The sequence below is a fragment of the Panthera tigris genome, chromosome A1 (assembly GCF_018350195.1).
Source record: "Panthera tigris isolate Pti1 chromosome A1, P.tigris_Pti1_mat1.1, whole genome shotgun sequence".
NCBI classification, from domain to species: Eukaryota; Metazoa; Chordata; class Mammalia; order Carnivora; family Felidae; genus Panthera; species Panthera tigris.
Window position 1 is genome coordinate 201687044 of NC_056660.1, and position 10838 is coordinate 201697881.

Below are 10838 nucleotides of genomic sequence, written 5' to 3' on the forward strand. Positions count from 1 at the left end.
CCCAGGCACCCCGAAAAAAGATATAAACTTTTGAACTGTTTACATGTTTTAAGTCATGTGTTATCAGCTATTATTACTAATGTAATATTACTCAATCAGCAGTAATTTCAGATATTTAAAACACTTTTTTATGGAAATGCACTATTAACATACAGACAAAGATGTGCTTGGAGCTAATATACTTTAAATCTGTAAGCAATTATTACTATTGATGTCCTAATGGGAAATTTATATATGTCTTAATGAGCTGTGAAAAATAAAATTCAGGGTCTTACACTGTGTGTCCTTGTGAAAGATAAAATGATTTAGGAGTCCCTGCAATTTGCCCTTTCAATTTAATCACTGGCTATTTCATTGCTTGACATCCATATAATTATTAAAAATCTCAAAGCAATGTGTACACACCTTATTTGCTGGTTAGTGACATTCTTAAGAAAATAAATGCGTAATTATTTTTCTTTTAGAATAAGAATCAGCAGTGATGGTTCAAAGTATTTGATTAAGTATAATATTTTGAATTACTAAAAAGATAAAGCATATTGTTAGATTATTTGTAGTAATATGAATTCCAAAAGGTATCCAAGAACCCCTAGATGACACTAGGTGCTTCAAAATTTAAGAAAAAAAATTTCTAAATCATTTTGGAAAGTTAACACAATAATCATTTTCCTGTTCCATAGTAAACATATCTTTTTGGATGCCTGTTTACCTCAAATATGTTCCAAGGCATTCTTTCTTTTTTTAATTTTTTTTAAAATGTTTATTTTTGAGAGAGAGAGAGAGAGAGCGAGCATGAGTGGGGAGGGACAGAGAGAGAGAGAGGGAGACACAGAAACCGAGGCAGGCTCCAGGCTCTGAGCTGTCAGCACAGAGCCTGACGGGAGGCTTGAACTCACAAACAGTGAGATCATGACCTGAGCAGAAGTCGGATGCTTAACCAACTAAGCCACCCAGGCAATTCTGTTGCATTCTTAATATTATTTTTACTGACATGATTTTTAGCATATTTTGATTGAGGAGATAGGAAGGATTGAAATAATGAGCTGTTGTTTAAAATAATTGTAAGGACCTTACAAAATACTTATTTTTTTCTACTGTGTGTTCACTTTCATGATACATCTCTATCCATTTTATTATTTGGCTCCCAAAGTGAGATTATTTTGAATGAAATTATATATTTGTAGGTGCTGTTAATTTCAGGTAAAAATAGGTTTGTAGGGGTGCCTGAATGACTCAGTTGGGTGAGCATCCAACTGCGGCTCAGGTCATGATCTCACAGTCTGTGATTTTGAGCCCCTGTTGGGCTCTGTGCTGACAGCTTAGAGCCTGGAGTCTGCTTTAGATTCTGTGTCTCCCTCTCTCTCTGTCCCTCCCTCGCTCGCACTCGCTCTCTCTCTTTCTCTCTCTCCCAAAAATACATAAACATTAAAAAAAATAGGTTTGTTAATGATAAAATTAGTGTCAAAAATGCTATTATAAAAGCAGTTATTATGTTAAGTCTATGCAATTAAAACCTGATTATCATTAAAAGCTAAGCATGAAAATGTATATATAAAAATCTTTATCTTATATAAAGCTTCACCAAAAATATCCCTTTATATAATGAGTTTTGTTGTTTAATTATACAGCTTTGCACAGTGGCAGTATCGTAGCCAGTGAGGTTTATCTGAGGCACCGATTATTGCTATTGTTTAATTATAATTGATGCATATTATGATTACGTTTGATTTATAAGAAGCTTTTAAGAATCTATATTATGTAAAAGATTTATTATATGTAATAAATGTAATATGTTATAATGTATTAGCATTCAACTGTTTTTAACTATCATTTTTCTCTCTTTATTATAAGTATTTTCGTAATAGTTACTTCTTATTCATCCATTTGTTTTAAAGTTCAGAATAACTTAAAAAATTAAGCAAAGACATAACTGTTAAAATTCACAATATTCATTTGCTCTTTCAAGAGAGTCAAATTCCGCTTTCAGTTAGGATACTAATTTTCCTTTGAATTACAATGATTATTGCGGTATATTTGACATTTAATTAATATGTGCATTTAATAAATATGTAATGGGTGCTTACCATGTGCTATGATAAACTAGAATCGACCCTACATTTAGTTGCAGAATAATGGAATATACAATTTAACAATATCAAACAATAATTTTAGGTAAAGAGAAGCTCTACAGAGAAAATAAAACCTGGGTAATAGTTTTGTATGATTGAGAGAGAGAGAGAGAAAGAGAGAGATTTTTGTTGAATCTATCTTAATAATCATCTTCACTTCTTTGGCAATATTTTACAAAGCAAACACTCTACATTGTTTTTCCAGTAGTTTGCTAAGTTTCAGATATTTAATCAATTATTATATTGAGTGAATGAAGATTCTAAAATTTGCATTTTATAAGCATTATAACATATCCCAACTAGAATGCAGGCTCCTTGGGTACAGAGAACATATGACTATAATGTTTACTATAAAATTTCAGTGTCTAGAAGACTATATATTGTTCACAAAAATTTGCTACCTGATTGACCCACCATTTACCAGCTTTAAGGCACACGAAGTCTGATATTATTCTTCGGCAAGTGTGAACCTGACACAAGGAATGAATGAAGAACAAGGAAGCCAGTGTGGTCCCAGCTCAGCCAGAGATGAGGCAGGAATTAGGGGGTAGGGTCAGAGAAGCAACTGTCACCAGACCTTCTAGTACAGTGATTTCCAGAGAAAAAAATAATATGAACCATATATGTAAGTTTTAATTTTTTAGTATGTATGACAAAAATATAAAAATAAGCAGATAAATGGGTGAAATAAGTGAAGTGGATTACAAGTACATTTATCATGATGAGCACTGAGTAATGTACAGAATTGTTGAATCATTATATTGTACACACCAAACTGTATGTTAATTATACTTAAATTTAAAAAAATTTAAGTAAAAATAAAAAGCAGATAAAATTAATGTTATATTTTATTTACTCCAAGACATGCAAAATAAAATTTTCAGTTGTAATCAATGTAAAAGTATTAACAAAGTGTTTTACTTTTTAAGTCTTTACAGTTTTTCATTCTAAGTCTTTGAAGTTCAGTATATAATTTGTATATACAGCATATTTCAATTTTGCCCAGACATATTTCAAGTGCTCAGTAGCCACATGTGGGCAGTGTGGCTCTAGTGTCTTGTAAACCATCGTAAAGACTGGCTTCTAACTTGCTTTGGGAGATCATTTAAATGTTTTATTTATTTTTTAAGTTTTTATTTAAATTCCAGTGAGTTAGCATACAGTGTAATATTAGTTTCAGGTATACCATATAGAAAGTCAACAGTTTTATACATCACCTGGTGCTCATCACAATAAGTGAACTCCTTAATCCCCATCACCTATTTAACCCATTCCCCACCCACCTCCCCTCTGGTAACCATCAGTTTGTTCTCTATACTTAAGAATCTGTTTCCTGGTTTGCCTCCTTCTTGCTCTCTTTTCCCCTTTGCTTATTTTGTTTTGTTTCTTAAATTCCACATGTAAGTGAAATCATGTGGTGTTTGTCTTTCTCCAACTGACTTATTTCACTTAGTGTAATACTCTCTATTCCATACATGCTGGAATTGGAATTGGCAAGATTTCATTTTCTTTTATGGCTGAATAATATTCCATTGTATATATATATATATATACTACATCTTCTTTATCCACTCATCGGTCAATGGATACTTGGAATGTTTCCATAATTTGGCTATTATTGATAATGCTGCTATTTGAGCTGTATGTATCCCATTGAATTAGTATTTTTGTATTCTTTGGGTAAATACCTAGTAGTGCAATGTTGGATCGTAGGGTAGTTCTGTTTTTAAGAGGAAACTCCATACCGTTTTCCAGAGTAGCTACATCAGTTTGCATTCCCACAAGCAGTTTAAGAGGGTTCCCCTTTCTCCACATTCTCACCAACATCTGTTGTTTCCTATATTGTTAATTTTAGCCATTCTGACAGTGTGCAGTGGTATCTCATTGTAGTTTTGATTTGCATTTCCCTGATGATGAGTGATGTTAAGCCTCTTTTCATGTGGCTGTTTGCCATCTGGATGCCTTCTTTGGAAAATGTCTATTTGTGTCTTCTGCCCATTTCTTCACTAGATTATTTGTATTTGGGGTGTTGAGTTCAGTAAGTTATTTATAGATTTTGGATACTAACCCTTTATCAGATATGTCATTTGCAAATATCTTCTCCCATCCTGGAAGTTGCCTTTTAGTTTTGTTGAGTGTTTCCTTCACTGTGCAGAAGCTTTTTATTTGGATGTAGTTCCAGTAGTTTATTTTTGCTTTTGTTTCTCTTGCCTCCGGAGACATATCTAGTAAGAAGTTGCTACAGCCTTTGTCAAAGAGATTATTATCTGTGTTGTCCTATAGGATTTTATGGTTTCATTTTCCTGCTTGTCTAAGATTAATTGACCATATAGTTATGGGTTCATTTCTCAGTTTTCTATTTGTTCTGTTGATCCATGTGTCTATTTTTGTGCCAGTACCATACTGTTTTGATCACTATAGCTTTGTAACATAACTTGAAGTCCAGAATTGAGATATCTCCAGCTTTGCTTTTCTTTTTCAAAGTTGCTTTAGCTATTTGAGATTTTTGTGGTTCCATACACATTTTAGGATTGTTTGTTCTAGTTCTGTGAAAAATGCTACTGATATTATGTTAAGGACTGCATTAAATGTGTTATGTAGATTTCTTGGATAGTATAGACATTTTAACAATATTTGTTCTTCTAATCTATGAACATGGGATGCTTTTCCATTTATTTGTGTCATTTTTAACTTCTTTCATTGGTGTTTTATCATTTCAGAGTACAGGTCTTTCACCTCTGTGATTAGGTTTATTTCTGGTATCTTACTGGTTTTGGTACAATTGTAAGTGGGACTGATTTCTTATTTTGCTCTCTGCTACTTCATTAATGGTATACAGAAATGCAAAAACATTTCTGAAGAATGGTGTGACATGACTCAGGTTTTAGTGAACTGGCTGCTGTATTGCTAATGGTATAAACATGGGCAGATGCCTGGATTATTGTACTGACACAGGCAATAGATGAGAAGGGTTAGGGCCAGGCTATAGGTGGAAGAGGTAGTGAAAGAGGCTAAGGTCTGGATGTATTTTAAAATTAGAACCCTCACTTGGCTTGGATATGAACTGGAAAAGACAGAATGGAACAAAAGATTATCTCCAGGATTTTTGTTTATATGAGCTTATATCTAGACAAGGAATTAGTTCTTATTTCTAGATTTGTGATTTCCAGGTGAAGGTGCATACTTTCCTGTGCATACACTAGATAATACAGTGGGTGAGAAAGAAAATAAGAGCATTTAAACTATTAGGAAATATAAGAACTACTCCCTGGAAGATTGTTAGCCCTTCACATCCACACACAACACACACACACACACACACACACACCAGTGCAACTTGACTCCAGCTGGCTTCATACTGGTAAAGAAATTAGTTACAATTATAATATAGTATAATCAGGATTATTTAGTATTTTACTCTGTAACAGTAGAAATTGCCACTGGGAAGACCCTAATCAACCATCATTTTGCTCTGCTGCCCACTTAGTCATTTGAAACTGCCATCTAATCAAGTTTCAGTTTGCATGTTAAACCTTGTGTAATGTTACTCATCATCAATTTATGACATTTTACTCTCCTTGATAGCATTTGATTTTATTTTACAGTAACTATTAGGATAGAGAGTATGATAAAAAGGGGAAAATTCATCAAAAGAAGAGTTGTGCAGTTATACGTGTAGATTTTCTTAAATTCTATAAAAAGTGTCGTTAGGAATTTTAATAAACTGAGGAGAAAATCATGCCACTCCCTACTGAGAATTACTAAGCAAAACAGTGAGTTCACAGAACATAAATTATTTTTTCCAAGTCAGTTTCATCTACTAACAGATTGAATTTAAGGTAATATGGCCAAGCTATTAATTTTAGGATTTATTTATGATTATGCAAACTTTTAGGCTGTATCACCATGGTGACTAATAATGTTTAAATTATGTGCTAAGATCAGACACATTATTGCACAAATGCAATCCAATTTTAAACAAGAATTATAGGTTATTGAAGCTACAATGTGAAATAACAAGTTGATACTTTACCAAATCTGATATCCATTCACCTAATCCAAAAACCCTTCACCCATATGTCTACATACTACACATTACTTACTATTTTTTTTTAATTTTTAATGTTCATTTATTTTGAGAGAGAGCAAGAGAGAGAGAGTGAGTGAGTGTACAAGTGGGGCACAGGCAGAGAGAGAGGGGGACAGAGGATCTGAAGTGGGCTCTGTGCTTACAGCATAGAGAGCCCGATGTGAAACTCGAAATCATGAACCAGGAGATCATGACCTGAGCCGAAGTCGGATGCTTAACAGACTGAGCCACCCAAGTGCCCCTACATATTATGTATTATTTTAGACACTGTGAAAATTGTTTGTGTCCAGGACTGGTAAATAAGAATCTTCATAAATATTTTCTTTTTAATAAACACATTAATTTAAACTTGATTTACAAAATCTTAAAAATTTTAAGTGAATTAATCAATAAGTTTTTACCTGAATCATTGAGTCTTTACACTGTTAAAATCTATCAGAAAAATGGCATAACTTTCTACTTGCTTTAAAATCTGTAGTATGGCCACAACATGATGTAGCATGCCTTAGCTAGAACACATTAATTTTAAAACAAGAAAATTTGCATTCTTCTAAATTGCCCAAATTTTATAATTTTTAAATGTTTACTTATTTATTTTATTTTTTAATATGAAATTTATTGTCAAATTGGTTTCAATACAACACCCAGGGCTCATCCCAACAGGGCCCTCCTCAGTGCCCATCACCCACTTTCCCTGCCCTCCCACCCCCCATCAACCCTCAGTTTGTTCTCAGTTTTTAAGTTTCTTATGGTTTGGCTCCCTCCTGCTCTAACTTTTTTTTTCCTTCCCCTCCCCCATGGTCTTCTGTTAAGTTCTCAGGATCCACATAAGAGTGAAAACATATGGGATCTGTCTTTCTGTGTATGACTTATTTCACCTAGCATAACAGTCTCCAGTTCCATCCACATTGTTACAAAAGGCCATATTTCATTCTTTCTCATTGCCACGTAGTATTCCATTGTGTATATAAACCACAATTTCTTTACCCATTCATCAGTTGATGGACATTTAGGCTCTTTCCATAATTTGGCTATTGTTGAAAGTGCTGCTATAAACATTGAGGTACAAGTGCCCCTATGCATCAGCACTCCTGTATCCCTTGGGTAAATTCCTAGCAGCGCTATTGCTAGTTCATAGGGTAGGTCTATTTTTAATTTTTTGAGGAACCTCCACACTGTTTTCCAGAGTGGCTACACCAGTTTGCATTCCCACCAACAGTGCAAGAGGGTTCCCATTTCTCCACATCCTCTCCAGCATCTATAGTCTCCTGATGCGTTCATTTTAGCCACTCTGACTGGCGTGAGATGATATCTCAGTGTGGTTTTGATTTGTATTTCCCTGATGAGGAGTGACATTGAATATCTTTTCATGTGCCTGTTGGCCATCTGGATGTCTTCTTTAGAGAAGTATCTATTCATGTTTTCTGCCCATTTTTTCACTGGGTTATTTGTTTTTCAGGTGTGGAGTTTGGTGAGTTCTTTATAGATATTGGATACTAGCTCTTTGTCTGATATGTCATTGCAAACATCTTTTCCCATTCCGTCGGTTACCTTTTAGTTTTGTTGTTTGTTTCCTTTGCAGTGCAGAAGCTTTTTATCTTCATGAGGTCCCAATAGTTCATTTTTGCTTTTAATTCCCTTTCCTTTGGAGATGTGTCAAGTAAGAAATTGCTGCGCCTGAGGTCAGAGAGGTTTTTTCCTGCTTTCTCCCCTAGGATTTTGATGGTTTCCTGTCTCACATTCATGTCCTTTATCCATTTTGAGTTTATTTTTGTGAATGGTATAAGAAAGTGGTCTAGTTTCATTCTTCTGCATGTTGCTGTTCTCCCAGCACCATTTGTTAAAGAGACTTTTTTCCATTGGATATTCTTTCCTGCTTTGTCAAAGATTAGTTGGCCATACTTTTGTGGGTCCAATTCTGGAGTCTCTATTCTATTCCATTGGTCTATGTGTCTGTTTTTGTGCCAATACCATGCTGTCTTGATGATTATAGCTTTGTAGTAGAGGCTAAAGTTGGATTGTGATGCCTCTGTCTTTGGTCTTCTTCTTCACTATTACTTTGGCTATTCGGGGTCTTTTGTGGTTCCATACAAATTTTAGGATTGCTTGTTCTAGCTTCAAGAAGAATGCTGGTGCAATTTTGATTGGGATTGCATTGAATGTGTAGATAGCTTTGGGTAGTACTGACATTTTAACAATATTCATTCTTCCAATCCATGAGCATGGAATGTTTTTCCATTTCTTTATATCTTCTTCAATTTCCTTCATAAGCTTTCTATAGTTTTCAGCATACAGATCTTTTACATCTTTGGTTAGGTTTATTCCTAGGTATTTCATGCTTCTTGGTGCATTTGTGAATGGGATCAGTTTCTTTATTTGTCTTTCTGTTGCTTCATTATTAGTGTATAAGAATGCAACTGATTTCTGTACATTAATTTTGTATCCTGCGACTTTGCTGAATTCATGTATCAGTTCTAGCAGACTTTTGGTGGAGTCTATTGGGTTTTCCATGTATAATATCATGTTACCTGCAAAAATTGAAAGCTTGACTTCCTCTTTGCCAGTTTTGATGCCTTTGATTTCCTTTTGTTGTCTGATTGCTGATGCTAGCACTTCCAACACTATGTCAAACAACAGCGGTGAGAGTGGACATCCCTGTCGTGTTCCTGATCTCAGGGGAAAGCTCTCAGTTTTTCCCCATTGAGGATGATGTTAGCTGTGGGGTTTTCATAAATGGCTTTTATGATGTTTAAGTATGTTCCTTCTATCCCGACTTTCTCGAGGGTTTTTATTAAGAAAGGGTGCTGGATTTTGTCAAAGGCCTTTTTTGCATCGATTGACAGGATCATATGGTTCTCATCTTTTCTTTTATTAATGTGATGTATCATATTGATTGATTTGAGAATGTTGAACCAGCCCTGCATCCCAGGAATGAATCCCACTTGATCATGGTGAATAATTCTTTTCATATGCTGTTGAATTCTATTTGCTAGTATCTTGTTGAGAATTTTTGCATCCATATTAATCAGGGATACTGGCCTGTAGTTCTCTTTCTTTGCTGGGTCTCTATCTGGTTTGGGAATCAAAGTAATGCTGGCTTCATAGAATGAGTCTGGAAATTTTCCTTCCCTTTCTATTTTTTGGAATAGCTTGAGAAGGATAGGTATTATCTCTGCTTTAAATGTCTGGTAGAATTTCCCAGGGAAGCCATCTGGTCCTGGACACTTATTTGTTAGGAGATTTTTGATAACTGATTCAATTTCTTTGCTGGTTATGGGTCTGTTCAAGTTTTCTATTTCTTCCTGTTTGAGTTTTAGAAGTGTGTGGGTGTTTAGGAATTTGTCCATTTCTTCCAGGTTGTCCAGTTTGTTGGCATATAATTTGTCATAGTATTCCCTGATAATTGCTTGTATTTCTGAGGGATTGGTTGTAATAATTCCATTTTAACTCATGATTTTATCTATTTGGGCCATCTCCCTTTTCTTTTTGAGAAGCCTGACTAGAGGTTTATCAATTTTGTTTATTTTTTCAAAAAAAACAACTCTTGGTTTCATTGATATGCTCTACAGTTTTTTTTTTAGATTCTATATTGTTTATTTCTGCTCTGATCTTTATTATTTCTCTTCTTCTGCTGGGTTTGGGGTGTCTTTGCTGTTCTGCTTCTATTTCCTTTAGGTGTGCTGTTTGATTTTATATTTGGGATTTTTCTTCTTTTTTCTGGAGAGAGGCCTGGATTGCAATGTATTTTCCTCTCAGGACTGCCTTCGCTGCATCCCAGAGCATTTGGATTGTTGTATTTTCATTTTCATTTGTTTCCATATATTTTTTAATTTCGTCTCTAATTGCCTGGTTGACCCATTCATTCTTTAGTAGGGTGTTCTTTAACCTCCATGCTTTTGGAGGTTTTCCAGACTTTTTCCTGTGGTTGATTTCAAGTCTCATAGCATTGTGGTCTGAAAGTGTACATGGTCTGATATCAACTCTTTTATACTTATTAAAGGCTGTTTTGTGACCCAGTATGTGATCTATCTTGGAGAATGTTCTATGTGCACTCGAGAAGAAGGTATATTCTGTTTGGCATGCAGAGTTCTAAATATATCTGTCAAGTCCATCTGATCCAATGTATCATTCAGGGCCCTTGTTTCTTTATTGATCCTGTGTCTAGATGATCTATCCACTGTTGTAAGTGGGGTATTAAAGTCCCCTGCAATTACCACATTCTCATCAATAAGGTTGCTTATGTTTGTGATTCATTGTTTTATGTATTTGGGGGCTCCCATTTCAGCACATAGACATTTATAATTGTTTTCTCTTCCTGATGGATAGACCCTGTAATTATTATATAATGCCCTTCTTCCTCTCTTGTTACATCCTTTAATTTAAAGTCTAGTTTGTCTGATATAAGTATGGCTAGTCCAGCTTTCTTTTGATTTCCAGTAGCCTGACAGATAGTTCTCATTCCCTCACTTCCAATCTGAAGGTGTCCTCAGGTCTAAAATGAGTCTCTTGTAGACAGCAAATAGATGGGTCTTGTTTGTTTGTTTGTTTGTTTGTTTGTTTTTTATCCATTCTGATACCCTATGTTTTTTTGGTTGGAGCATTCAGTCCATTTACATTCA

At 34.7% G+C, this 10838-nt stretch overlaps 1 protein-coding gene and 1 non-coding gene across 2 annotated transcripts in view; both read left to right on the forward strand.

Moving 5' to 3' along the window:
- Positions 1-10838, forward strand: part of HCN1 (hyperpolarization activated cyclic nucleotide gated potassium channel 1) — a 386411-nt gene that overhangs the window by 158121 nt on the left and 217452 nt on the right. The window lies entirely within an intron of this gene.
- On the forward strand, positions 1627-1767 carry LOC122231985. Its single transcript, XR_006209297.1, has one exon. It is a non-coding gene; the product is annotated as a U4 spliceosomal RNA (small nuclear RNA).